The 24,708-nt window shown below is 35.7% G+C and overlaps 1 non-coding gene and 1 pseudogene across 1 annotated transcript; one reads left to right on the forward strand and one right to left on the reverse strand.

The window, feature by feature from the left end:
* Positions 1–9,983: 9,983 nt before the first annotated feature.
* TRNAK-UUU (transfer RNA lysine (anticodon UUU)) lies at positions 9,984–10,055 on the reverse strand. Its single transcript has one exon. It is a non-coding gene; the product is annotated as a tRNA-Lys (tRNA).
* A 4,217-nt stretch (positions 10,056–14,272) lies between these two features.
* Positions 14,273–16,049, forward strand: LOC132048997 (putative pentatricopeptide repeat-containing protein At1g12700, mitochondrial; annotated as a pseudogene).
* The last annotated feature ends 8,659 nt before the right edge of the window (positions 16,050–24,708 follow it).

Raw genomic sequence — 24,708 nt, forward strand, 5'->3', positions numbered from 1 at the left:
CAGGATTGATGACCTGTTTGACTAGCTTTAAGGAGCGTCATCCTTTTTCAAGATTGACTTGAGATTCGGATAGCATCAGCTTAAGATCCGAACATAGGATATTCCCCATACAATGTTTCGTACTCGCTATAGTCATTATGAGTTTTTGGTCATGTCCTTTGGGTTAATTAATGTGCCTATAGCGTTTGTGGAGTTGATGAATGAAGTTTTTCGACCATATTTGGACTCCTTTGTGATTGTATTCATTGATGATATTTTGATCTACTCTAAGAGTAGGGAGAAGCACAAGAGTCATTTGAGGATTGTTCTTGAGACTTTGAGAGAGAAGAGGCTTTATGCTAAGTTCTCCAAGTGTGATTTTTGGCTTTGTTCTACGGTGTTTTTGGGGCACGTGGTGTCCAAGAATGGTATCATGGTTGACCCACAGAAGATTGAGGTTGTCCGTGATTGGGGCAGACCTACTACAGTTTTAGAGGTTCGGAGCTTTACTGGTTAGGCTAATTACTATCGATGATTCGTTGAGGAATTTTCTGCTATAGCATCCCTCCTTACCAGATTGACCCAAAAGGTTATTCCTTTTCAGTGGTCGGATGAGTGTGAGGTGAGCTTTAGAAAGCTCAAAGCCTTGTTGACTTCAGCTCCCATTTTGACTCTTCTCATGAAGGGAGAGGGTTTTATCGTGTATTGTGATGCTTTGAGGTTAGGTCTTGGCTGTGTTTTTATGTAGAAAGGGTCATAGCCTGTGATTCCAGGAAATTGAAGGTGCACGAGAAGAACTACCTCGTTCATGACTTGGAGTTAGCGGTGGTGGTGTTTGCTCTGAAGATTTGGAGGCACTATCTATATGGTGTGCATTGCGAGGTTTTCACTGATCATAAGAGTCTTCAGCATATATTCAACTAAAAGGATTTGAACATGAGGCAGCGAAGATGGTTAAAGTTACTCAAGGATTATGATATGTCTATCCTTTATCATCCGGATAAGGCCAATATGGTCACGGATGCCTTGAGTCGGAAATCAGTGAGTATGGGTAGTCTTGCTTGTCACCCGATTGGGGAGAGACTTTCGTCCAGAGAGGTTCAGAGTTTGGCAAATTCCTTGGTTAGGCTTGATATTTCTGAACCTGGAAGGGTTCTTGCTTATGTAGAGGCGCGTTCCTTTTTGTTGGAGAAGATTCGAGCTTAGCAATGATAATCCAAAGTTGTGCAAAATTCATGATAAAATGTTGAAGGGGAAGGCTCGTGAAGCAAAGCTTGATGAAGAAGGGGTTTTAAGGATTAAAGAATGAGTGTGTGTGCCTCAAACTGGTGATTTGACTACTTGATTATTGAGGAGGCCCACAGCTCGAGGTATTCTATTCACCTTAGTGCTATGAAGATGTATCGAGATCTAAAGCAACATTATTGGTGGTGTAGCATGAAGAGTGATATTGTTAATTTTGTGTCTAAGTGTTTGAATTGTCAACAAGTGAAGTATGAACATCAAAAGCCTAGTGGGATTTCTCAGAGGATGCCCATTCCTGAGTGGAAATGGGAAAGGATTTCCATGGACCTTGTGGTAGGGTTGCCACAGACTTTGGGTAAGTTTGACTCCGTTTAGGTGATTGTGGATCGTTTGACTAAGTAAGCTCATTTCATTCCTGTTCAGACGACTTATGCTTCTGAGAAGCTACCTAAGATCTAAATTCGTGAAATCCTCCATTTGCATGGAGTGCCCGTTTCCAATATTTTTGATAGAGGGACTTAGTTCACCTCTTACTTCTAGAAGTATTTGCAAAAGGAGTTGGGTACGCCGATTGAGTTGAGCATAGCATTTCATCCCTAGACTGATGGTCAGTTTGAGCGTACAATCTAGGTCGTGAAGGATATATTGAGAGCATGCGTGATTGATTTTGGTGGTCATTAGGACCAATTCTTGCCTTTGGCTAAGTTTGTTTATAATAACAGTTATCATTCGAGCATTGGGATGGTCCATTTGAGGCCTTGTATGGTCGGATATGTCGATCTACCGTCGGTTTGATTCTTTTGAGGTGATGCCCTGGGGTATGGACTTGCTTAGAGATTCGTTGGACAAAGTGAAGGTTATCCAGGCGAAGCTTCTCACCGTTCAGAGTCGGCAAAAGAGTTAGACGGACCGGAGAGTCCATGATTTATTGTTTATGGTGGGTGATCCGATCTTGCTTAAGGTTTCACTCATGAAGGGTGTGATGAGGTTTGGAAAGAAATGGAAGTTGAGTCCTCGTTACATAGTCCTTTTGAGATTATTCAAAGAGTTGGAGATGTTGCGTATGAGTTAGCACTACCTCCTAGTTTGTCGAGTGTTTATACGGTGTTCCATGTTTCTAGGCTCAAAAGTATGTTTCGGACGGTTCTGATGTGATTACATGGGATTCAGTAATGCTTGATCAGGATTTGTCTATTTTGGACCGTCAGATTCGCAAGATGAGATCCAAAGAAATTGCTTCTGTGAAGGTTCAGTGGAGAGGTCATCCAGCAGAGGAGGATACTTGGGAGACCGAGTTGGATATGAGGGCGAGGTACCCTCATCTTTTTTATGCCCCAAGTACGTCTTTTCTCTTTGCTTGTCTTTGATGTTCGAGGACGAACATGTGTTTTAGTGGTGGATAATGTAACGACCCGTTAGTTCATTTTGATTGCTTTCGTATTTCTGCATATTTTGCCCTTGTGAAACCGCCCTTTTTCTTGTTTTCGGTATTTGCTAAGTTGGGTAACCTTTAAGTGTTAGATTGACTTTAGGCATCTTTGGGGGGTAATTTCATCCTTTGGGATTTTCGTCGGTTCCATTAGCTTCGGAACGTCGAATATAGGCTGTTTGATTGTTTGGTTCAGTTCCCGAGGGTCTTGGGGGCATTTTGGTCATTTGGTTAGAAAGTGGGATTTTACCCATTCGGGGTTGAATTTGTCAACAAGACCTCTTTTGGGAATTCTGAGTGCGTGGACGAGTTTGTAGCGCATTTTACATGTGTCTGCATATTTGGTTTGTGTCAGGGAGGTTCCGAAAGAGTCTCGGGATTTCAGAAAACGAGAGCCAAAACTAGATTTTTCTGGTTTCTGGTGTTATGCGCAGGCGCGTGCGGGTTCCGCCCCAGCGAGCGGAGGCTCACAGGAGTGAGAACTAGTGAAGTTGTGCATAATATGCCCCTGCGAGAAATTCCCCGCAGGAGCGCTCACGCCCCAGCGAACCTGGCCCAGCAGGTGCGGGCCAAGATATTTTGGTGGACTTTGCCGAGGCGAAGATTCGTTCGCCGGTGCGGGTGCGCCGGGGCGAACTTAAGTTGGTAGGGGCGAGAATCACTGAACAGAGTGTGGGTTTTAGGGTGTTTACCCTTTAGTCTTTCCATTCACAAACCCTAAGTTTGAGAGCGTTTTTAGAGGAGAAGTGAAGGCATATCAAGAAGGATTCATTAGGTAAGTGTTCTAATCCCATAATTTGGTTATTCCACCTAGTAAGATCATAATCCATGCTTAGAATGTTGAATTTCAGGAGTAATAATGAAGGGTTTGGAACCCAACTTATGAAATTGGGGTTTTAGAAATTGAACATGAATTAGTGATTATTTATGGATGATTTTCGGAATATAAGTCATATGAAGTACAAAGATCATGATTCTAGTACAGAGATCATGATTCTAGGCTTGATTTACTGTTTTTACCCTTTTTGGCTCGGAATCCTAATTTTAGGGCTTATTTTGGGGGTTTTGGAATATGTAGCAATATGGATGTTGTTAGACTCATGTTCTAACGTATAATACGAATTTGACTAGATTTTATGCGTTTGGAGTCCTTTCGTGATAGCAAGAGGACCTCGTGACTCGAGATTCAGCACTACCAGGCATGTTGAGACCTTGTACCTTCTCTTGGTCGTGTGTGTTGGATTAAAATTAACCTAAAAAGGGGAAATTGGGCGAATTAAGAGGGTTCCGATACTTGTCAGGTGATGAGCACTAGTATCGGATACCGGTTATCATGTTTGGATATTTTTCCTATTTCAATTGTATAGTCGGTTTGAATGCCATGTTTGGGCACTAGCTGATAGAATAGTATGATCCTATGGAATTGTGATTGGGGTCTGATGCCCTTACTTATGCCTCTTATTATATTTGTCTATCTTGTTTTTTTATTTGCATATCACTCATATATCCTCGTTGTAATAAAATAACTAAAAAGGTGAGGCCTTTATGATGTTGAGAATATGCTTTTGATGGTTTCCATGCTTACATTCTTACTCATGACTTGAAGTATGCCATATTCATGCTTTACATGTATTCATGCATATGATTCGAGGATACGATTGTGAGTCTGATGGGACCTTGTTCCGAATGAGTGATGACATTGGCACATGATATTAGTACTTAAGCCCGGTTGGCTAAGAGACAAGTTACTGAGATATGATATGAAATGATGAGGCCGCGATCTGAGAAAACTACTGGAGCGGTGGTATATGGGCCTCATGAGCCCCCCATAGGTCACGATGTCATTCATATTCGACCGTGTATATATCGGGATGTGGAAACAAAAGACTTTCATTGCATTTCATCGTATTTGCATCTTATTTATCCATGCTTGTGTTGATATTGTGACTGTTTTGGTTTACTTTGCCTTATTTGCTGGTATGCTGGTTGTGGTTTAGTTGTTATTGTGATCCTATTTTACTTGGACTAATAGCGCACAAGTGTGGTTAGAGAATTCATAGGCCAGCCCTCGTTCCATTCTGGAAAGGATCGATCGACAATGCATGCTGAGTACCCGTTGTTATTTGTACTCATGCTACACTTGCTACACCCTTTTATGTGCAGACTCGATCCCTAGCACCAGTGAAGGCCGTGACTACCAGGTTCCCCGTTAGAGCTTCGTTCGAGTGATTGGGGTGAGCTTCCGGATCCGAAGATGGCCTCAGATTCTATTCATCTATCACTTCTGTCTTCAGACAATCTTTATCGTATTTTCAGACTATTTTTCATACTCTAGTGTCCTTGTTATCATGTGACATCAGATATTTGGGAAAGCTGTAATAATTTTTAAAATAATATTTATCTAAGCTTCTTAAGACTTATGAAATGAATTGTATGCCTTATTTTTCGCACTTAGATTTCGTTTTAATTATGGCTGTGTTGGATTACTAGTACGGTGGGACTAGTGCCATCACGACTTAGGATTTTGGGTCGTGACAAAAGGCCGACAGCATCCTGAGATCCACTTGTGCTAGGACTAGAATCTGCACACAACAAGTGTAGCGTGAGTACGGAAAACAATGTGTACTCAGCATCGTGGACCGACCCTAACCAAAACGGAGACGAAGGTTGGCCTACGATTACTACTTCCACACTTAACCGCAATTAATCCGCAAAACAATATTCAGAATACTCTCAACAATATCAGTTTATTAGCCTAGGTGAAACCTTCTAAACCACAAGTCCGTCAAGGTTCCAACTAAGCATTTAAAGTAAATAAGGCAACAACTCAAGCAAATCATAACCAAGTAGTCAATGAGGTAATATGATATGAAATGCAATGTAATGCAAGGCCTTTTCCATCTCCCGGTACACACAAGTTCAAATATTAATGAATCATGACCCATGGGGGACTCGCAAGTGATAAGTGGTGATTTCACCACTTATTCTAGTCTCTTTATCTTAGTTTTTGTATCTTTTATTGATAATATAAGGCTACTTATGGTGTGTATTGCTATTCTCTCAGGTACATTGAGTTATAAAGAGAATTGGGATCAAACCAAGTGAAAAACAAGTCAAAAATAGGCCAAATTGAAGAAATGGCAAAACTGGACAGTTTTGCAAAAACTGTGCAAAACTGTCCAATTGACAGTTTTGGAAAAACGGGGCAGAGCTGCAAATCCCAAACTTATGGGCTGTTTTGGTCATATTTTGATGTGAGAAAATTGGGCAACTATAAAAGCAAGACTTGGGCAAAATATCTATCATCTTTGGCCACATTTCAAGCTTGAAGCTAGGGTTCATCATCAATCACACCATTGGAGGAGAAGATTGGAGCACTTGAATGATAAATTTCTTAACCCTTTCTTCAATTCCTTGCTTGTATTGCATATCTAGTGTGTGGTGTTCCATTTCATTACTTGAATCTTGTTTATGAAAATATTCATTCTCCAAGTTTTGGATTGAACTCTTGCATTGCTTATGTATTGAACAATTTTTATATCTAATGAAGTGGGTTAATATTTTTCTATCAACTCTTCATGCTTTAATGTCTCTTAATGGTTGCAAACATTATTTGTGCCTAAGTACTTTTACTTTGTTTGAGAAAGAAAGTGAAAGTTAGGCAAAGAGTTAGATAGCAAAGATTTGGGTCATTAAATCCATCTAATACCTTGAGCTAGAGATAGGATAGTTAACTTGAGGTTGAATTGATTGTGTTTAACATCACACTCTAAGGCTTGAGAAAGCTTAGAGTAAAATTCATTGATTTGGTTGAGAGACTTTCAATGAGATTTTAGAAATCATTATCTATTAATATAAACCCGCTCATAGTTGTAAAATTGTAAAATACATTGGATCATTACTTGAGAGTAATTTCTCTTGTTTTCCTTTGCTTGTGAGGCCATTGGTCATTTTACTTGCTTTCTAGGTTATTTTATCTTTGTTAGATTTTAAATCAAAAATCCAAATATTGAAAAAGTGTTTGGCTTAGCTTAGTTGGTGATAATTCCTTACTTGTTTAAATCGCCTTTATATTGTTCCCTGTGGATTCGACCCCGACTCATAGTTGGGTAAATTATATTGCGACGACCGTGTACACTTTCTCTTTGAGAAGTGGATTTGGACGTTATCAATTTTGGTCCATATACCAACCCGGAATTATTTGCCTTCGGGTTTCCTAGCCTCTTAGGCTTCCAAATCATACAACACAGCCCATAGGCTCACAATACCTCTCACTTGGCCAATTTGGCTCATATCAGCAGCATCACTCCATCCGGAACCATTTACCCTTGGACCTTACATATGTATCCTCAAATGCTTATGAGATACAATAAACAACATGAATATGGCACGCACAGTAGTAAGAAATCAAGCTAAGCAATAAAGAATCAATCTTTAGCTCTTTTCCACTTTTAAATGAGTATTTAGGAGTGATAAGAACACATAATCACAATGAGACAAGTAATAAGCATAGAAACAGTAAATAAGGGACCTCATATCCCAATCACAGACACAAATCAATCTATGCTATCAATTAATGCCCAAACTCTGACATTCAGACCGGACTATACGATTGAAATTGCACAAATACCCTTATCATGGCACTGATACCCAATACAAGTTCTCTTCACCTCACAAGTATCAGAACCCCTTTTCGTTACCCAATTATCCCCTCTTATTAGTCCAATTTAAACCAGCCATGATGCTTAAGGTTTATAGTCTCAATATGCCTCAAATAGGATCACAATAATCACAGTAGACCCTTGCCTTTCCATAGAGCCTCCGAACTGTCTCAATCTGTTACAACACATATTGTACATGAGAATACGAGTCAATAGATACCCATATTGCCTTACAAATGATTCGGGTCTAGAAAGTCAACCCCAGAACCCTGTTCCAAACTTGAAGGTCAAAACCGTAATTTTATTGCAAAATCTAGTTCAATTAGGTCAAATTATTATTCTACGGAGTCATACCAATCCATTGATACCCATATTAGTATACTTTAGTTCTGAACCCAAAAAGTCACCCAAAATAGGATTCCGAGCCACAAAGGGCAAAATAGGTAATTCAACCCAAACTTAGTTTACCAATCATCTATGGAGTCTAGATACCAAGAACTAACCAAATCCAACATCAGTTTCGTGATTAATTGAAGAAATTCTTATTTCAAGCCTAGGGTTCATAAACTCCCAATTTCCCATTCCTAAATCATGATTTCTAGCATGAAAACTCTCAATAATCCATGATATAATCGAAATACAAAGATTAGGAACTTATCCAATTGATGAATCTTGCAATATCTCCCAAAATCACCTTAAATCAAGCTCCCAAATGCCAAATATGTGAATGAGAAGTCTAATTTCGAAATGAGGTCTTAAATGAATTCTGACCAGCGATTTTCGCTTTTGAGCTCATAGTTCCGCACAAGCGAACTTTGCTTCTCCGAACAGACCCTCGCAAGTGCGAGAAACAATAAAATATCCAAGGACGCAGGTGCGACCATTTTTCTGCAAAAGGGGGCACGCATGTGTGAGCTGAAAGTCGCAGCTGCGGCCCGCCCAAAATCTCTCTTCCTCGCACCAGCTGCCCACCACGTGCAGTTGTGGCCTCGCGGGTGCGAGACATCAGAAACCCGCAATTCCAACTCTAGTTCAAACTTAGGCCTGACACCCGAAACTTATCCGGAACCTCCTGAACCTAAACCAAATATGCAAACCACTCCTAAACTACGCTACGACTCACTCGCGCCTTCGGAATTATCAAAAGAGGTCATCTTGACACGGTGTTGACCGAGGTCAACTCCAAATCCCTTAAAACTAGATTTCCAACAAAATGGCCAAAATACCCACTAGCCCCTCGGAAACTGAACCACCTACTCAACCAAGTCATAATAGATATTCCAGACCTAATAGAATCGACGAAATTACCAAAAAGACTCATTTACCCTCATGGTGACTTTGGTCAATCAAACACTTATAAACTTCTAAAATCCTCATTTTCTCACCCAAATCTCATCCGAATACCACGGGAACCGCGCCACCTATCCTCACAAGTCAAAATTACTATAATGAAGCTAGAGGAAGGGTAAATAGGGGTAAAATAGTCAAAATAGCCAAAAACGATTTTGGATTCAGACTTGTATTCATATTAGTGGCTTTGTACTTGTGACTTCTACGTTTTGGGGAGTGTGTCAGACTTAGACATATTTCTATCCATATATGATTAAGACTTAAGTACCTTGGGTTATTTTGACTCTACTTCCGCATTTACTTAATGTTATCTTGACTTGTATGGTTTTGGGGTTTTGCCTAAGGGTTGGGTTGGGAGCCCTCACGGCACAAATGGGAATTTGGGTCGTGACACTTTATTTTGGCCAGTTTACCGTGACCGGTCTCAATAATTATCATTAAATTACTAGTTGTTAGTAAGACTAAAGTTTGTAAATATAAAATAAAAAAATCAAACTAAACTGAGCTAAACCCAACTGATAGCCTTCTGAGATGTTTGGTTTGGTTTGATTTTAACTATTAAAAATATGACTTAATTAATTTAGTATTGATTTTAACCAAAAATCAATTAAACCGAATTACCGAATCATGAACATTGCTAACAATGATAATGCCACTAATTGACCAAATTCAAATCAATAACCTTGTGTAGTGTTTGGTTTGATTCAATTTTAACTGTTAAAAATTGACCAAATATATTTAGTTTTTTTAAAAAAAAAAAAAAAACCAGTTTCGGATACATCCGACAATCCGAATCGATTCACACTATTCGAATGGTCAGATTTCAGATTTTGGATATTTTGTTCGGATAAGGGTTATGTTTTAAAAAATTTGGATATACAGATCGGATACAAATTGCTACAATTTTAAATCAATCTTACCCAAAATCCAAAATACATGGATATATATATAAAAGGTTACACTTTCATTTTAGATTATTAGGCATTTGTTTGGGATTTCAATTTATTTTGTTGATGATTTCAGTCTATTATGTTGATCATTTTCTTAATGAACTTTATTATAAATTGGTTGATGAAGATCATGAACTAGGTGTTAGGTTGTTGCCTTTCGGTTTATCTGACATTTGTTTGAGATTTCAATTTATTTTGTTGATGATTTTGTCCAATAAACTTTATTAGACATTGGTTGATGAACATTATGAACTAAGCATCCAAGGTTAATTTAGATTCCATACTCATACCAAATCATAAAGACTTCCTAACAACAACAACAACAATGCCTCAATAACAAGTAGGTATAATTTGTAAAAATAGCATTTTCACCGACTGTGGGGATTGAACCCACGACCACGTGGTTAAAAGCCACGCGCTTTACCACTGAGCTAAGACGGCTTGATGACCCTTATATTCAACCAATTAATTAATAAGTTATCTATGCAGTGTTAAATCCAAATCATCTAAAAGAATCAATCCTATCTACACTGAAATCAAAACACTTTGGAGTCGATTGATTGCTATCTAGAAAGTGAATTACTCATATATTAGAACCAAGGCTAAAGCCATAAGCGACCGCCTAAAGTTGTTTGCATCTTTCATTTTGACACTTCAACAAAAAAAATTCCTATTAGACACTCCAACTATATCAAATATATACCTAATTAAACACCTCACACTGATTTGGCACAACAAGTGAAATGCACATGCTATTGAGCTCATGCCACCGTTTTAATTTCTTTTGTTTTGCGATCTTTTTTTATTAAAAAAAAATCCCTTTCTTTTTTATCATTTATTTTTGTTTTCATACCCCCTTCTCCACGAAAATCTATTTAATCATTTTTATCTGCCATTAAATTACTCATTAGCTTTGTCTTGTATCTTGTATTTGTGTTAAACAATTCGCTTATTATATATAAATAATTTATCTAGAACTCATTAAATTTCTTTTTCTAGAATCTAGGAACTTTAGACTCAAAATTTTATCTTCATTTATGATACTTTATAAAAGATGCCAAGTTTAAAAGAGCCCGGAGGTATTCTGTCTAAACAAAAAGCAAGAATCCACTTAAATAACATAAAATATGTGTAATATTATATAGGTGTACTTACCAAAAACAAAATTATATAGGTAGGTACTTGATTGGCTTTGTGTCTTATTTTTTGGCAAGCAACTTAATATTACAAGATTACTAGCGTTATTTGAATTTTATATATATATATATATATATATAGAAAGTAATTTAATTGTTAAAAGATTACTAGCCAGATTTAAACTAATGCCATAATTTCATTTGTAATTTTTAGCAAGTAATTTAAATATTATAGATTTACTAGCCTTATTTTAGCTAATACCATAATTTCATATTTTTATTCAAGCCCTATATAAGAGTCCTAAATGACATCAACAATCCATACTTTCATATTATACAAGAGTACTTTCATATCATACTAAAGTACAATAGTGAAAAAAACATGAAGAGCTGCATTATGCTTTTTCTTTTCTCTATGGCAATATTTTTCACTTTGTTTGACCCTTCGCTAGGTATGATTTCTTCTTCAATGCATATGCAATTATTATTATTTTTCTACAAGTATGTCTTTGAATGTTTATTGTCATCATTCATCTTTTTAGGCGTATTGATCAATATGAGTATTCTCATTCTTTTATATCAGGTCAACAGTTTTGCCCTGGAACCTTCACGGCTAATGACACATGTGCTAACATTAGTTGTGGCAATCTGGCTCTATTTCACTGGCCAGCAAGTAAGATGCCTCATAGTTGTACTTGTCTTCTTTGCAGAAGTAATCAAAGCCTTTGTACATGCCAAATAGTTTGTTAAGCAAATTAATGGAAAAAAGTGGTTATTATTGATGTTGATTGATGAGTAATCATACATTTGAATTGAGTTATTTAAAATAAACAGAAACAATAGTTCTTTCCATGATATATATCTATTTGTACTATTCTATAAGTGTGAAACCTGAAAGTTAAAAGTTGAAAGACCAAAATAGCAATCAAAAGTTGAATGATAATTTTTCCCTTCAAACAAGCATTACCGAAAGAACATTTTTGTGAAAAAAATATAAATATTCATTGTATAAAGATAACAAAAAAAAATAGAGAAACAAAAAAACAGAGAAAGTGGAATGTGGGTTGCAACAAATATGGGACAGTTCGGATGGTTAGCCTTAAATAAGATAATTTAAACCTTTAATAAGATCATATATCAACAAAGGCTTTTTCTTAGGAAATATGTGCTAAAGCTCAATCAATAGTTGAACACCCAATTACAAAGAATAAGAAAGACGCATGTCAAAAAATGTAATAATTGATTATGTAAGTCTTTACTATCCCCTATATCAACAAAGTCAAACAAAGTCATTAGGTACCCACCTAAATTATCAATAAAATTATCTCATTTAGGGGAGGAACTGATCCGCTTTCCATAAACATTACCATTACCATTTAGATCAATATACTATCCAAAACATTACCATTACAAAATTTACTTTCGGTCAATTTCACTTTATCTCACAGTCGTTATTTAGATCAGTAAAGGAATGAGTTGTAGCTAGATGGTAATATAGGAACTTTCTTGGAAAATATAGAGAAATAACATTAAAATTGCAGTTCTTACAGGTAGGTTAATTTCTTATTTATATACTACTAAAAACATGAATTAGCCACGAAAATTTTTTGTAGCTAAACTACAAATCCATCACTAATCCTATTTAGCGACGGATTATGATAACATTCTGATGGCTAAGAGACAATTAGCGACGGATTAGTGAGAAACTTCGTAGCTAATTCAAGTTCTTTTCATCCTATTAGTATTAGAATCTAATAATATGTAGGATGGCAAGTGCTTCACACACTTGATCAAGGTCTCGGGTTCAAGTTTTGAGAATTGAATCACCTTTGGTAGAGAGCGTTTCACCTCTAAAGTGGGGCTTCTGACTCAAATCTAGGTTAGTTATTGGATCTCAAAGTGGGTATCAAGTATTGTGCGGAAAACAAAAAAAACTTCCTATAATCATTCATAAAATTATATTTTATTTTTTGCAAGTTTCGATTAAAATGCACCTCCTGTTGTTTTGTTTTTTTCCTTTAATAATGTTACAACTCAACTATTGATTAATATTGTCATGTCAAATTTTTTTGATGACACATTTAGTTGAATGATTTTATGAGAGAAAATTCTAAAGTTGAGTGATTTTATTGATAGGTATAATACCCAAACAGGCCCTCAAACTTGGCCTCGGCTAGCAAGTATGCCTTCCACTTTGGGTGTGTACAAGTAGGCACCTCAACTTGTCTCCATTTTGTCAGCTGAACACTCTAACTTACAAAATGATCATCTAGACACCTCAACTTGTATAAAGTACACCTCGAAAATTTATGTGTCACGTCAGCATTTGTGTTTGCGTGTTCAACTTTATACAAGTTGAGGTGCCTACTTGTGCACACCCAATGTTGGAGGGCATACTTGCCAGCTGAAGCCAAATTTGATGGCCTGTTTATGTATTAGGCCTTATTGATATGTAGCAAAGTTCAATGACTTTGCTACATAATTGCTCAAAGTTGAGTGATCTTTTGAGATATTTACTCCAAACTATTTGATCAAAATAGGGCAACATATACAAAATCAAGCTGACAATTTTCGTGCGAGATGAAAGACTACTCCTCTGTAAATTTTTACTTATCTTGTATTGATTTGACATACTCCTAAGTAGGTATAAATAAAATAATAATTTTATTATATCACCTCTAATTATTACTATGTGGTCTAATGATTGAAATCAATCAAATATACTTTAAAAGTTATGTAGCCACTAATAATTCCTTTACTCCCGTTGTCCCAATATGTGACACACTTTTCTTTTCAGTCTGTCTAAAAAAGAATGTCATCTTTCTATATATAGAAATAATTTAACCATATATAATTAATGTTTGTTTTGTACCACAAATTTCAAAAGTCTTTCTTTCTTTTTTAAGCTCTGTACATAATTAAATAATGCCATATAAATTGAAACAGAGAGAATAATAGTTTAATTATACCCTACAAGTATGGTTTATAGTTTAAATTTACCCTCAACATCTATCTATCTTTATACCCTAACCAAATACACACAATACATATGCTGGAAATTTTTATGATGTGGAATCCAATGTGGCAATTTTTTTTGCTGTGATGTGGACTTCCATCCATTAAAGGGCAAATATAACAAGTATCCAAACGGAAAGAGCAAATTTAATCTCAAACTTTAACGGAAGGTAAATTTAAATTATAAACCATACTTGGAGGGTAAATTTGACCCTTTACAGGTACAAAATAATAAACTATTTCTTAATATTTTCAAATTGAATAAGTAAAAATGTATTTTTAGACAAGTAAAAATGGTGGGTGGGGGGGGGGGGGGGGGAGTACAATGAAACACTACAATAGAATAGAATGTGGAAATTAGGGCCCACCAAAATCGAACACCACTTTTGACATCTGCTTAGAATTCTTCCAGCAGTTTAGTAAAGAGGAGTAATTCTGAAGAAAAAAAAATCACTGCAAGAGATTCCTTATCAATTGAAGATGAAGAGGATTTCTTTGTGTTAATTTTGCAATGATACTCCATTTATCTCTTTCTTTGCTATTTCTCATTCTTGTTCACCAATTACAATTAGAGCTTTTTCTTCAACCCATAGTAATAAATCCATTTCAGTAAATGCTAAACTTGGGTTAAATACAAAGATTGAGAACGTCAAGTGTTTAGATGCAGCTGCGACTCTCTTTCATCAAATGGTTAGGATGCAGCCTCTTCCTTCTTTTGTCGACTTCTCTAAATTATTTAAGACTATGCTAACTATGAAGCATTACTCTAATGTCATTTCTCTTTCTCGAGAAATGCAGAAATTGGGTATCCCTATTAATGGATTCATCTTGAGTATCGTCATTAATAGTTATTGCCTGATGCATCGTGCTGATTGTCCATTTTTCGTGTTAGCCATTCACTTGAAGAATGGCATTCCATTTGATGTTGTAACTTTTACGACCCTAATTAGGGGATTATTTGCTGAAAATAAGGTCAAAGATGCGGTTGAATTGTTCAAGAAGTTGATGAGAGAGAATATTTGTGAGCCTAATGAAGTCATGTATACAACTGTCATGAATGGGTTCAACAAAAGTGGCCATACTTAAAAAAACATTAAGTTTGCTCCGGTTAATGGAACAGGGGAACACTAAGCCCAACGTATATAGCTACAGCATTGTTATAGATGCCCTTTGTAAAGATGAAAACTTAGATATTGCTATCAACCTGTTGAACGAGATGAAGATAAAAGGCATTCCTCCAGACATAGTCACATATGGTTCATTGATTGATGGTTTGTGCAAGCTTGGTCAGTGGGAGAAGGTTAGGTCTTTGTTCTCTGAGATGGTGAACCTTAATATTTATCCAGATGTGTGCACCTTCACCATGGTGATAGACGGACTATGCAAATAAGAAAAAGTCTAAGATGCTGAGGAATTAATGAAACACAAGGTCGAAAAAGGTGCAGAGCCTAATATATTCACCTACAATGCAATAATGGATGGATATTGTTTGTATGGACAACTGAATAGAGCGAAGAGGGTTTTTGATTCCATAAAAGACCAGAACATTGAACGTGACATTATTAGCTATAACATATTAATAAATGGATACCGTAGGGAAAAGAAAATGGATGAGGCCATGCAATTGCTTGGTGACATTTCTCAAAAGGGAAAAAACCTGATATCTTTACATACAATACTATCTTGCAAGGTCTATTTGAAGTTGGAAGAATTGGCAATGCAAAAAAGATTTATGCTGAGATGCTATCTGCGGAGTCCGTACCTGATTTATACACTTATGGCATTTTGCTCAATGGTTATTTTAAGTATGGACTTGTTGAAGAAGCTGTATCACTCTTTAATAAGTTGGGAAAAAAGAGAGAAAATGCAAATATTGAATTTTATGATGTTGTCATTGATGGATTGTGCAAAAATGGTAAACTTAACGAAGCTCATGCTATTTTCGAGAAGCCTCCTTTAATGGGATTGCTTCTGGATGTGACAATATACAATGCAATGATGAATGGATTTTGTCTTGAAGGGTTGTTTGATGGAGCTAAAGATATTTTAAGTAAAATGGAGGACAACAACAGTTTTCCAAACAATGTCACTTACAATGTTATTGTGCAAGAATTTCTCAGGTGCAGCAAAATTAGTGAAATAACAACTTTCATGCGGGAAATGACTGGAAGGGGCTTCTCATTTGATGCAACTACAGCTGATATACTGGTAAACATTATAAGGGGGAATCCTTCAGTCCTTGACATGATACCAGAGCTTCACTCGGAAAATAAGAAGTGAATATTTCTTTGAGAAAAGACATCATTTAACCCCTGAACTTGGCACGAAAATTCATTTTAGCAACTAAACTTAAATTGTATTTATATAGCCCCCTTAATAACTTTCATCTTAATTAAATACAACCCTAAATGATGAAGTGATAAAAAAAATAATTAAGAGAGTAAAAACAAAAAAGATGGACCCGCATATATATATATATATATATATATATATATATATATATATATATATATATATATATATATATATATATTATAAGTTAAAAATAAATAAAAATTATACAATAAAAAATAAAATAAAAATAAAACCATCTTCTTCACAATTCCCTCTCACTCAACCCCACCCACCGTCTTTCTTCCTACTCACAGCCCCCACCCACCATCTTCTTCACACCCCCCCCATGCGCACGCCCCCCCCGCCCCCACCTTCTTCTTCTTCACCCCACAGCCCCCGCCCCACCACCTTCTTCTTCTTTACAACCCCCCACCCCACCCCGCCCCCCGCCCCCCACCACATTTCTCCTTCTTCTTCTTCTTCTTCTTCTTCACAAATCCCTCTTTCTCTCTATATTCCCATCATTCTTTTCTTTTCATTTTCACAATTTTTTGGTTTCTTGATTTTGGTTTTTGTTTTCTTTCAAAAATAAAGTTATGGAATAATGGTTATAGAAGAAATGATTTGCTAATAATAATACTAATAATGGCCAACAATAACAACCAAAACGATCAATTTAGACGAATTTAAGTGTAAGTGGGACTAATTTGGAAAGGAGTTGGATGAAATTTGTTAGGTGAGATGATGGTGGTGGTTGTGGGTGTGGGTTAAAGATGGTGGTGGTAATTGTTTTTTGTCTTTTAAGGGCAGTTCGTCCAAACTAATAATGGCCAACAATAACAACCAAAACAATCAATTTGGACGAATTTGAGTGTAAATGGGACTAATTTGAGAAGGAATTGGATGAAATTTGGTGGGAGATGATGGTGGTGGTGGTGGGTGTGGGTTAAAGATGATGGTGATGAATTTTTTTTTTTGAAGGGCAGTTTGTCCAATTTGGATTGATAATAATAATGATTTTTTTTTGGCGGTGGTGGCACAGCAGCGGCGGTGGTAGCAGCGGTGTAGTGGTTGCTAAAAGTAGAGTGAGGATGAGGAGAAAGAAGAAGAAAGAGAAAAGGGAGAAGAAGAAGAAAGAGAAAGAGAAAAAATAATAAAAGAAAAACAAAAAATGAAGTGTTGGTAATTTTGACATGGCAATGCCGAGGCAACGACGTGGCAATGATGTGGCATTGACGTGACAATGACGTGGCGCGAGTGTAATATACCTCACATTGTGAGAGTGATATTATTTTTGTAGGGTGAAAAATAATTGAAATGAAAGTTATTAAGGGGTATATAAATACAACTTAAGTTTAGTTGCTAAAGTGAGTTTTTGTGCCAAGTTCAGGAGTTAAATGATGTCTTTTCTCTATTTCTTTTGCTCAGTTTATTCGGCTACGTTATCACTGTGATACAATTTCCTTTTTATCCCTGCAAAAGAAATGACACCCAATGCAATTGCAGAAGCTGATGGCAATTTGAACATTGCTTGAGCTTTCTAGGCAGCCTGTTGAGGAGGTACATCAACTTTGATATTTGAGTTCTTTTACCAGTCTTCTTTTTCTTAGAATCAAATGTTATTGCACTCTTAAAATGAGAAAATTGTGACCATACCAATTTAAAAAATAATAATAGTGGTGAATTTCCTTATATGTACGCGTTATAGGTCCACTAATATCGCTTTTTATGTCAAAGCGAAGCAACTGATGACAAATTTCTGCTTCATTTCTTTTCTTAATGCCGTTTTTAGTGTATTTGCTTCAAACACAAGAAGATAAGCTTAATACATTATTTCTGCAGTTTACTTGATCTAAAAACATGTTAAGAGTAATGTGGAAGTTCACCAAGTTTCCTTATATGAGTAATTGGCATATTTTTTGATAAGTAATAAAGAATTTTATCATTTGTAGCGCATAGGGGGATACAAAAAATAAAAATTCAGTTTGTTGAAATGAACTGAGGAAACTTAGCATCTTCTTAGCTTCTTACATCCTTCATTCACTTGCAAAAATTGGCTCATTTCAGTCATTACTCCTTCTTTCCAAAGGTATTTCCATTCTTGTGGATACTAATACACTTCTATTGCTGCAAAGCTGAAAATCCTGGGAAATGGCTCCTCGAATTGGGTGTTCCCTGTCCACCTATCTTGCCAGAAGAGGGTTTTTCTACCATCTCTAATTTTAGTGTGAATGTGCTCTGAGAACTTGCCCCATAAGTTTCTGATATATTTCCAACTCCATAAGTATAGTTAGGAACCTTCGTATTTTTCTGCGATCAATTGCTTCCACATTTCTTCTTCCACATTGGAGAACCTCCAAAGCCACTTCGTAAGGAGACTGTTGTTGTGTATCCCATGTTTTTACTCTTGTTTCCCTTTCCTCTTCCTTGTCACTTTTTCCCATTTGACTAGGTTGAAGGCTTTCTTCTCTCTATTACCGTTCCACTAGAAATCTTTCCTTAACTCATCCATTCTCTTTTCTGTCTTCCTTGGTATTGGAAATAGAGAGATAATATAGATAGCAAGTGCGTCCAACACACTATTGGTTAGGATTAATCTTCCTCCTAAGGATAAATATTGTTCCAATTTGAGAGAGTCTTCTCACACTTTTCCAGATTGGGACCTAGTAGCTTTCCCAAGTCTTTGGTTGGTAATTGTTCCACATTGCATCCCAGCAGTTCTACCGACTTTGTGTTATTACCGGGAAAATATGACTCGGCATAATTTACTTGTAAACCTGATACAGCTTCAAACAATAGTAAGACTGTCCTCAGTTACAATACTTGCTCTCATTTGCTTCACATATTATAAGTGTATCATCTACATAAAAGAGATGTGATATCATCATCGATCCTTGACCTCTTGTATCTACTTGAAAGCAATTTTATCCAGCCAAGCTGTGTTGCCTTGCTAGTCATTCTACCGAATCCCTCCATAACTAAAATAAAAAGTAAAAAACAAAAAAAAAGGGTCACCTTGCCTTAAACTCCTATGAGCAGAGAAAAAACCTACAGGTGTATCATTTATCAAAATTGAGAATTTGATAGTCGATGTGTAAAACTTTATCCAATTTCTCTTGTTTCCAAAACATATCTACCATCGAATTCATCAAAAATCCCAATTTACATGGTTTGTACACATTCTATATGTCCAGCTTTATCAATAGCCAAGTGCTCCGTCGTCTTCTTTTCTTTTCTTTTTTTTTCCCGAATCCAAAGCCTCATTTGCTATTAATGGCTTAATGCCGTGTCCACTATTTGTATAATTTTTAGTGAATGCCAACTAGTTTCTGTCCACTTTGCTGATAACCTGTTTCAAATCTTTTTCCATCAATTTGGCTAATTTTATATACACTAGTAATCAAACTAATGGATTTGAAATCTTTCAACTCTTAGCTCCATTTTTCTTAGGAGTTAAGGTTAAATCTGACTTCTGAACTATGTGTGCTTGAAAAGATTTTCTGCTTCTTTGTCCAGTAGCATTAGCTTGTACAGTCCCTCTGATTTTCTCTATCAATGTTGCCAAGACTTGTATATTCCAGCCTATCAATTTTCATTTTGCTGGCCATATGAAATCTGGTTTCCTGTCACCTCAAATTTGTTCCATGATTTTTCTACCGTGTTCACAAAGCCATGTTAATATGTAATGAGAACTAATACATGTGTTATTTGCCCTCTTTGTTCATCATTGTTTTCTTCTTTTCGTATTATTTCTTATTGAATGATGTTAGCTAGTATATGAAAGAGTCTCATCTTAGCTGTTTGAGAAATTTTACATTTTTTTTACATCCTCTAATTGTGTAAATACAGTTTTTGTTGGTACATAATGTATTCTCTTTGTTTGACATTCAGTTTACATGTAGCATTTTTCTCTCTTATTTTCTGGGACATAAACATGGTCTTAAGGCACTTTTCATTTCTTGAAGGGATAAAGTACACATTCTTTTTTGAACTATGCCGAATTTGTTACGACAACGCTTCATTTTAAAAGTCATTCTGCCTAAACTTATTTAAAACGGAATAATTACTTACCCCTGTAACGATGTGGCAAAGAGAGTGTGTTTCACTCTCTTTGAGAGAGTGAAAACATAAAGAGAAAACTTAATTTTTTTTTCTTAAAAATCTGCATTTTCTTAAAATTTGAAAATAAATCTAGTCTTCCACATTTAGTTTTAAAAAAAGGGTTTTCCACATGTTAAGAAAATAATTAATTTTTTCAAAATTTTATAAAAATTCAGTTTTTTCACATTTTGGCAAGAAAAACACTTTTCCGATTTTATTTGAAAAATAAAAGTGTCCTAAGAAAATGAAATCATGAAAATCAAGATTTTTTAAGACATTTTAAAAAAATAATCAAGTTTTCCATATTTTTAACAAATCCATTTTTCCATATTTAAAAAAAAAAAAATCATTTTTCAGTTTTTTTTTTTAAAAGGGTTTTAAAAATCCTTTTTTAAAAAGAAAATTCAGTTTTTAATCCATGTTTTTAGTTTTTTTTTTTTTAAATGGGTTTAAAAAAATCAAATTTTCAAATTAAAAAAAAAAGACGGGTTTTAAAACTCTTTTTTTTTTTTAATGAAAATTGCTTTTTTATTTTTATTTTTAAAAAATTGACACGTAAAATTTGAAAAAAATTAAAAAAAAAAGAAGAAAACAAATAAATACACATGTGGCAAGGAGAGTGTATGTCACTCTCCCATATGAGAGTGGGCATCGACTTTTAGGGGGTAATTATTCCGTTTTAAATAAGTTTAGGGGGGTAATAGGACCCTGGGAAAGGTAAGGTGTGTCGTAGCAAATTCGGAAGATAGTTCAGGGGGGTAATGGTGCCTTATCCCTTTTACTGAATTATGGGATTCCAAAAAGGTAGAAGTACTGAAGGTAGATCCATGGGCATTAAAGGGTGCGAACTTGAGGGCAAAAGGATTTAAGAAAATGAAAAATCTTAGGGTGCTTAAAATCGACGAGTTACATATTAGTGGAGATCTTTAGCTGTTGTCTCAAGTATGTACCATCATATTTTCCAGCTGAGATACTTGTATTTCTAAATATCCAAGGGAGTAATATCCAAGAATTTGGTTTTAATTTGCAGGTTTGTTACTCAATGTTATAATTTCTTGTGTACTGTTATTGCAACTGACGAAAAGAAAATCTTACTTGAAACTATATTTGGTTCACTTGTGGTGTTGCAAAAGTTTGAGGAAGTTGGATCTCTCTGATTGCAAGCAACTCAGAAGAACTCCAAACTTCAATGGTTCACGAAGTCTAGAGACTTAGTTGTTCAAGGCTGACGGAGATCCACGAGTCAATAGGAAATTTGGACAGACTAATTGATTTATGGATATTCCAAGCAACATATGCCAGCTAAAATCTCTTGAATCCTTGGACATTAGGAGCTGCTAATCTATACAAATGCTGCAAGTTGACCTTGGGGAGATGCGAAATCTACAATATCTTTTTGCACTTGATACGGGTATAAAACAATGTCCTGGATCTATTGAAATGCTAAGAGATCTTGAAGTTTTGGAGGTGGAAGGTCATTATTTCCATAGTAATATCTTGCATCTAGGTGTAGTGAATTGCAGGAGTTAAATATTTATTCCAATGCAATGGGATTCTAGATTGGCGCAACAATCAAGTAACAACTTCATCTCTCTGCTTCACAATGGAGACGCATATGGAGCATCAAGTTTTTAGAAATGATTGTCTCGTGTGTTTGCAAGTTTGTCAATGTTCGCTTTTCTAGTGGCGGGCAAGGCTTCTGCTGCTGTACTATTGCCGATAAAGAGACAATGGTGTAATGCCTGCTGCACAAGTAGAACTGTCATGTGTACTCTAGAGATATTACTTACAAGAACCTTTTGACGGCCAGATGAATTCGCTATGTGCCCGTTACTCAACACAAGGGATTGTGATCCACTGTCTTCATTTTTAAGTATCAATTTACTGTTGAACTGGGGATTTCTTTAGTATTTTCCTATTGTTTAAGGGTAGTAGCTATTATGAGTTATGACTGAGGTGGGCATAGGGCTACTGTTCATTTGTTTAAAGCATAGGCCACTGCAACTCTCATTTTCGCAGTAGTCTTATCACTCTTTGGAGTTGAGGGAAGTCGGTTATCATAAGCTTGACATTTTACTAATATTTCTTCATTCTTGTTCTTGGTGTTGTTACTAGTATTTCCTTTGTGCAACTTCTTGATCAACCACGAAAATGAATCATCATATATGTAATTTGATTGTTAGCTATGCCTTCTTCACTTTTTCTTTTGCGTATTCCATTCTTTTGTTGGAGACTCATTTAGTGATGAGTTGTATATGTCCTTTTTCCTATTCTTTACTGCAGCCATCAAATTGAATCTTATTTCAATACTACATTAAGGCCTCATTTGTTTCATTAAGATTAAGACGTCTGAATCTGAATGCACATTTGAATGATTAAGATGTTGTCTCTAGGTCTGAACACTGAATGATTAAGACTGTTTGTTTTTCAATATCTGAATGTGCATAATGTATTTATTTAAAGATAATAAATATACGATTCAAATTAAAAAGTAACTAAATAGTAGAAAATAAATACAAATTTAATAAAATATTATTTGATTAAAAAAAATGAAACATTTACATTCATTAGTAATGTTGGAGATGTTTTGTAGTCGTGATGGGTGGTGAGTGGGGGTGGAGGGGTGAGTGGGTGGGATGTAGTGAGGGCGGGGTTGGTGGTGTAGGGTAGGGGTTGATGGTGGGGTTGGGGGGGCGGTAGTGGGGAGTGAGGGTAGGGGTTAGTGGTGGGGAGTGGGGGTGGGTAGTGTGGGGTAGGGGTTGGTGTGGGGGTGGGGGTTGGTGGTGAGGTGAGGGTAGTGGGGAGTGGGGGTTAGAGTGGAGGGTGGGTGGGTAGTGGGGTGGGGTTGAGGTGGATGGGTGGGGTTGGAGTGGAAAGTGGGTGGGGTGGGGTTGAGGTGGAGGGTTGGGGGTGGGGTTGAGGGAGCATAAAAAGTTCCATACAAAAATACCTCTTAATGATATTAAAATTTGGTTCAAGATCTTAATGATTAAGACCTATTCGACCCAAAGTGCTTAAATCTTAATCTTAACAAGAAACAACGCACTGGTGCAAGCGTCCGAACCATTCGATTCGTACTTAATAAGTGAAAACAAATGAGGCCTAAATACCTTTCAATGAGTTCCTGAAGGGACAAGGACAGATACAAAATATTGCTTAAAGGACCCCTATTTTAAGAATATCCAAAGATTATAAATGTTTTTAAGTTTAACCGCTTCAAAAATAATTTACACTGGCAGGTGTGGTTGCAAAAACTTTAGATATATGGATTTGAAGTTGGACTTGCCAAAATTATTTGGTCAAATGAGTCAAAATAGTGTAATCGCAGAGTCAAAATGCAACTCAAACTCAAATATACAAAATAAATTGAGAGATTAAAAGTTATGTAGATTGGAAGAATGTAAGTTAATAACTTAAAAGAATACTTTAGTCTCCAATTTTTTAAACCAAATAAAAAAGGATGAAACTTTGGATTATGTTGGGTAAATCCATATGACCTGCACCCTCCGGATCAAAAAGAGTGTCCACTTAGCCTTTTTTCTTGGGTCAAAAAGAGTGTCCACATAGCAAATCAAGAAAGAATTAATCTTATTTTTGCAAATTTGTTCCTATTAAGTGTTATGTGATCAAATCCAATACCTATTTAATTAGGGATATTTTAGTCAAATTACTTCTTTTTTTCTAGGAGTTAATATTTTTTTAAGGAGTGTGCAAATGGCTAAGTGAACACTCTTTTATCCGAAGGGATTATTTAGGGCCAGAAGTAGAAATGACCCATAACTGTTGTCCCCTGTTTCAAGTTTCAAAATGTTTATTTTACTTTCTTTTTAGTTCATTTAAAAAAGAATCCTTTACAATTTTTTAAGTCCAACTTTCCATATGACACATTTATAACCATACAATTAAAGGGCATTTGAGTATATGCAACACATCTTTAATTTAAGATGCACAAGATTCAAAATGTTACTCCCTCCGATCTAAAATAATTGAGGTTTTAGATTTGGGCACACGGATTAAGGAATTCTCTGAATTCTAAAACTTAAGAGGTGTATTGACTAAAATACTCTTAATTAAGAGAGCTTTGAAACTATAACAAGCAATAAATTTGTTCATTAAATTAAAAATGTGTTGAGGGTAAATTTGAAAAAAGAATAAAATACCTTTTTTATTTTTAAGCAACACTAAAAGGCTTAGTAGATAAAATACATTCTTGACAGACTAAAACCTCAATTACTCACTCCGTTCACTTTTACTTGTCTACTTTTTATTTTTCACACCCCTTAAAAAATAATAAATGAAGTGCATAATTTACCAATGTGTCCATATTAATTGGTGCATACCTTTTATTGGATTTGAATATGATTTAAAGTGAGTAATTAATAGTATGGGTAAAACAAGAAAAAAAGAAATTGTGAGTAATTAATAGTATGCGTAAAACAAGAAAAAAAGAAATTGTTCTCTTTTGATATGCTAACAGTAACAAGTAAAAGTAAAAATATATTTTTAGA

Source organism: Lycium ferocissimum, chromosome 3 (assembly GCF_029784015.1).
Source record: "Lycium ferocissimum isolate CSIRO_LF1 chromosome 3, AGI_CSIRO_Lferr_CH_V1, whole genome shotgun sequence".
Lineage (NCBI taxonomy): Eukaryota > Viridiplantae > Streptophyta > Magnoliopsida > Solanales > Solanaceae > Lycium > Lycium ferocissimum.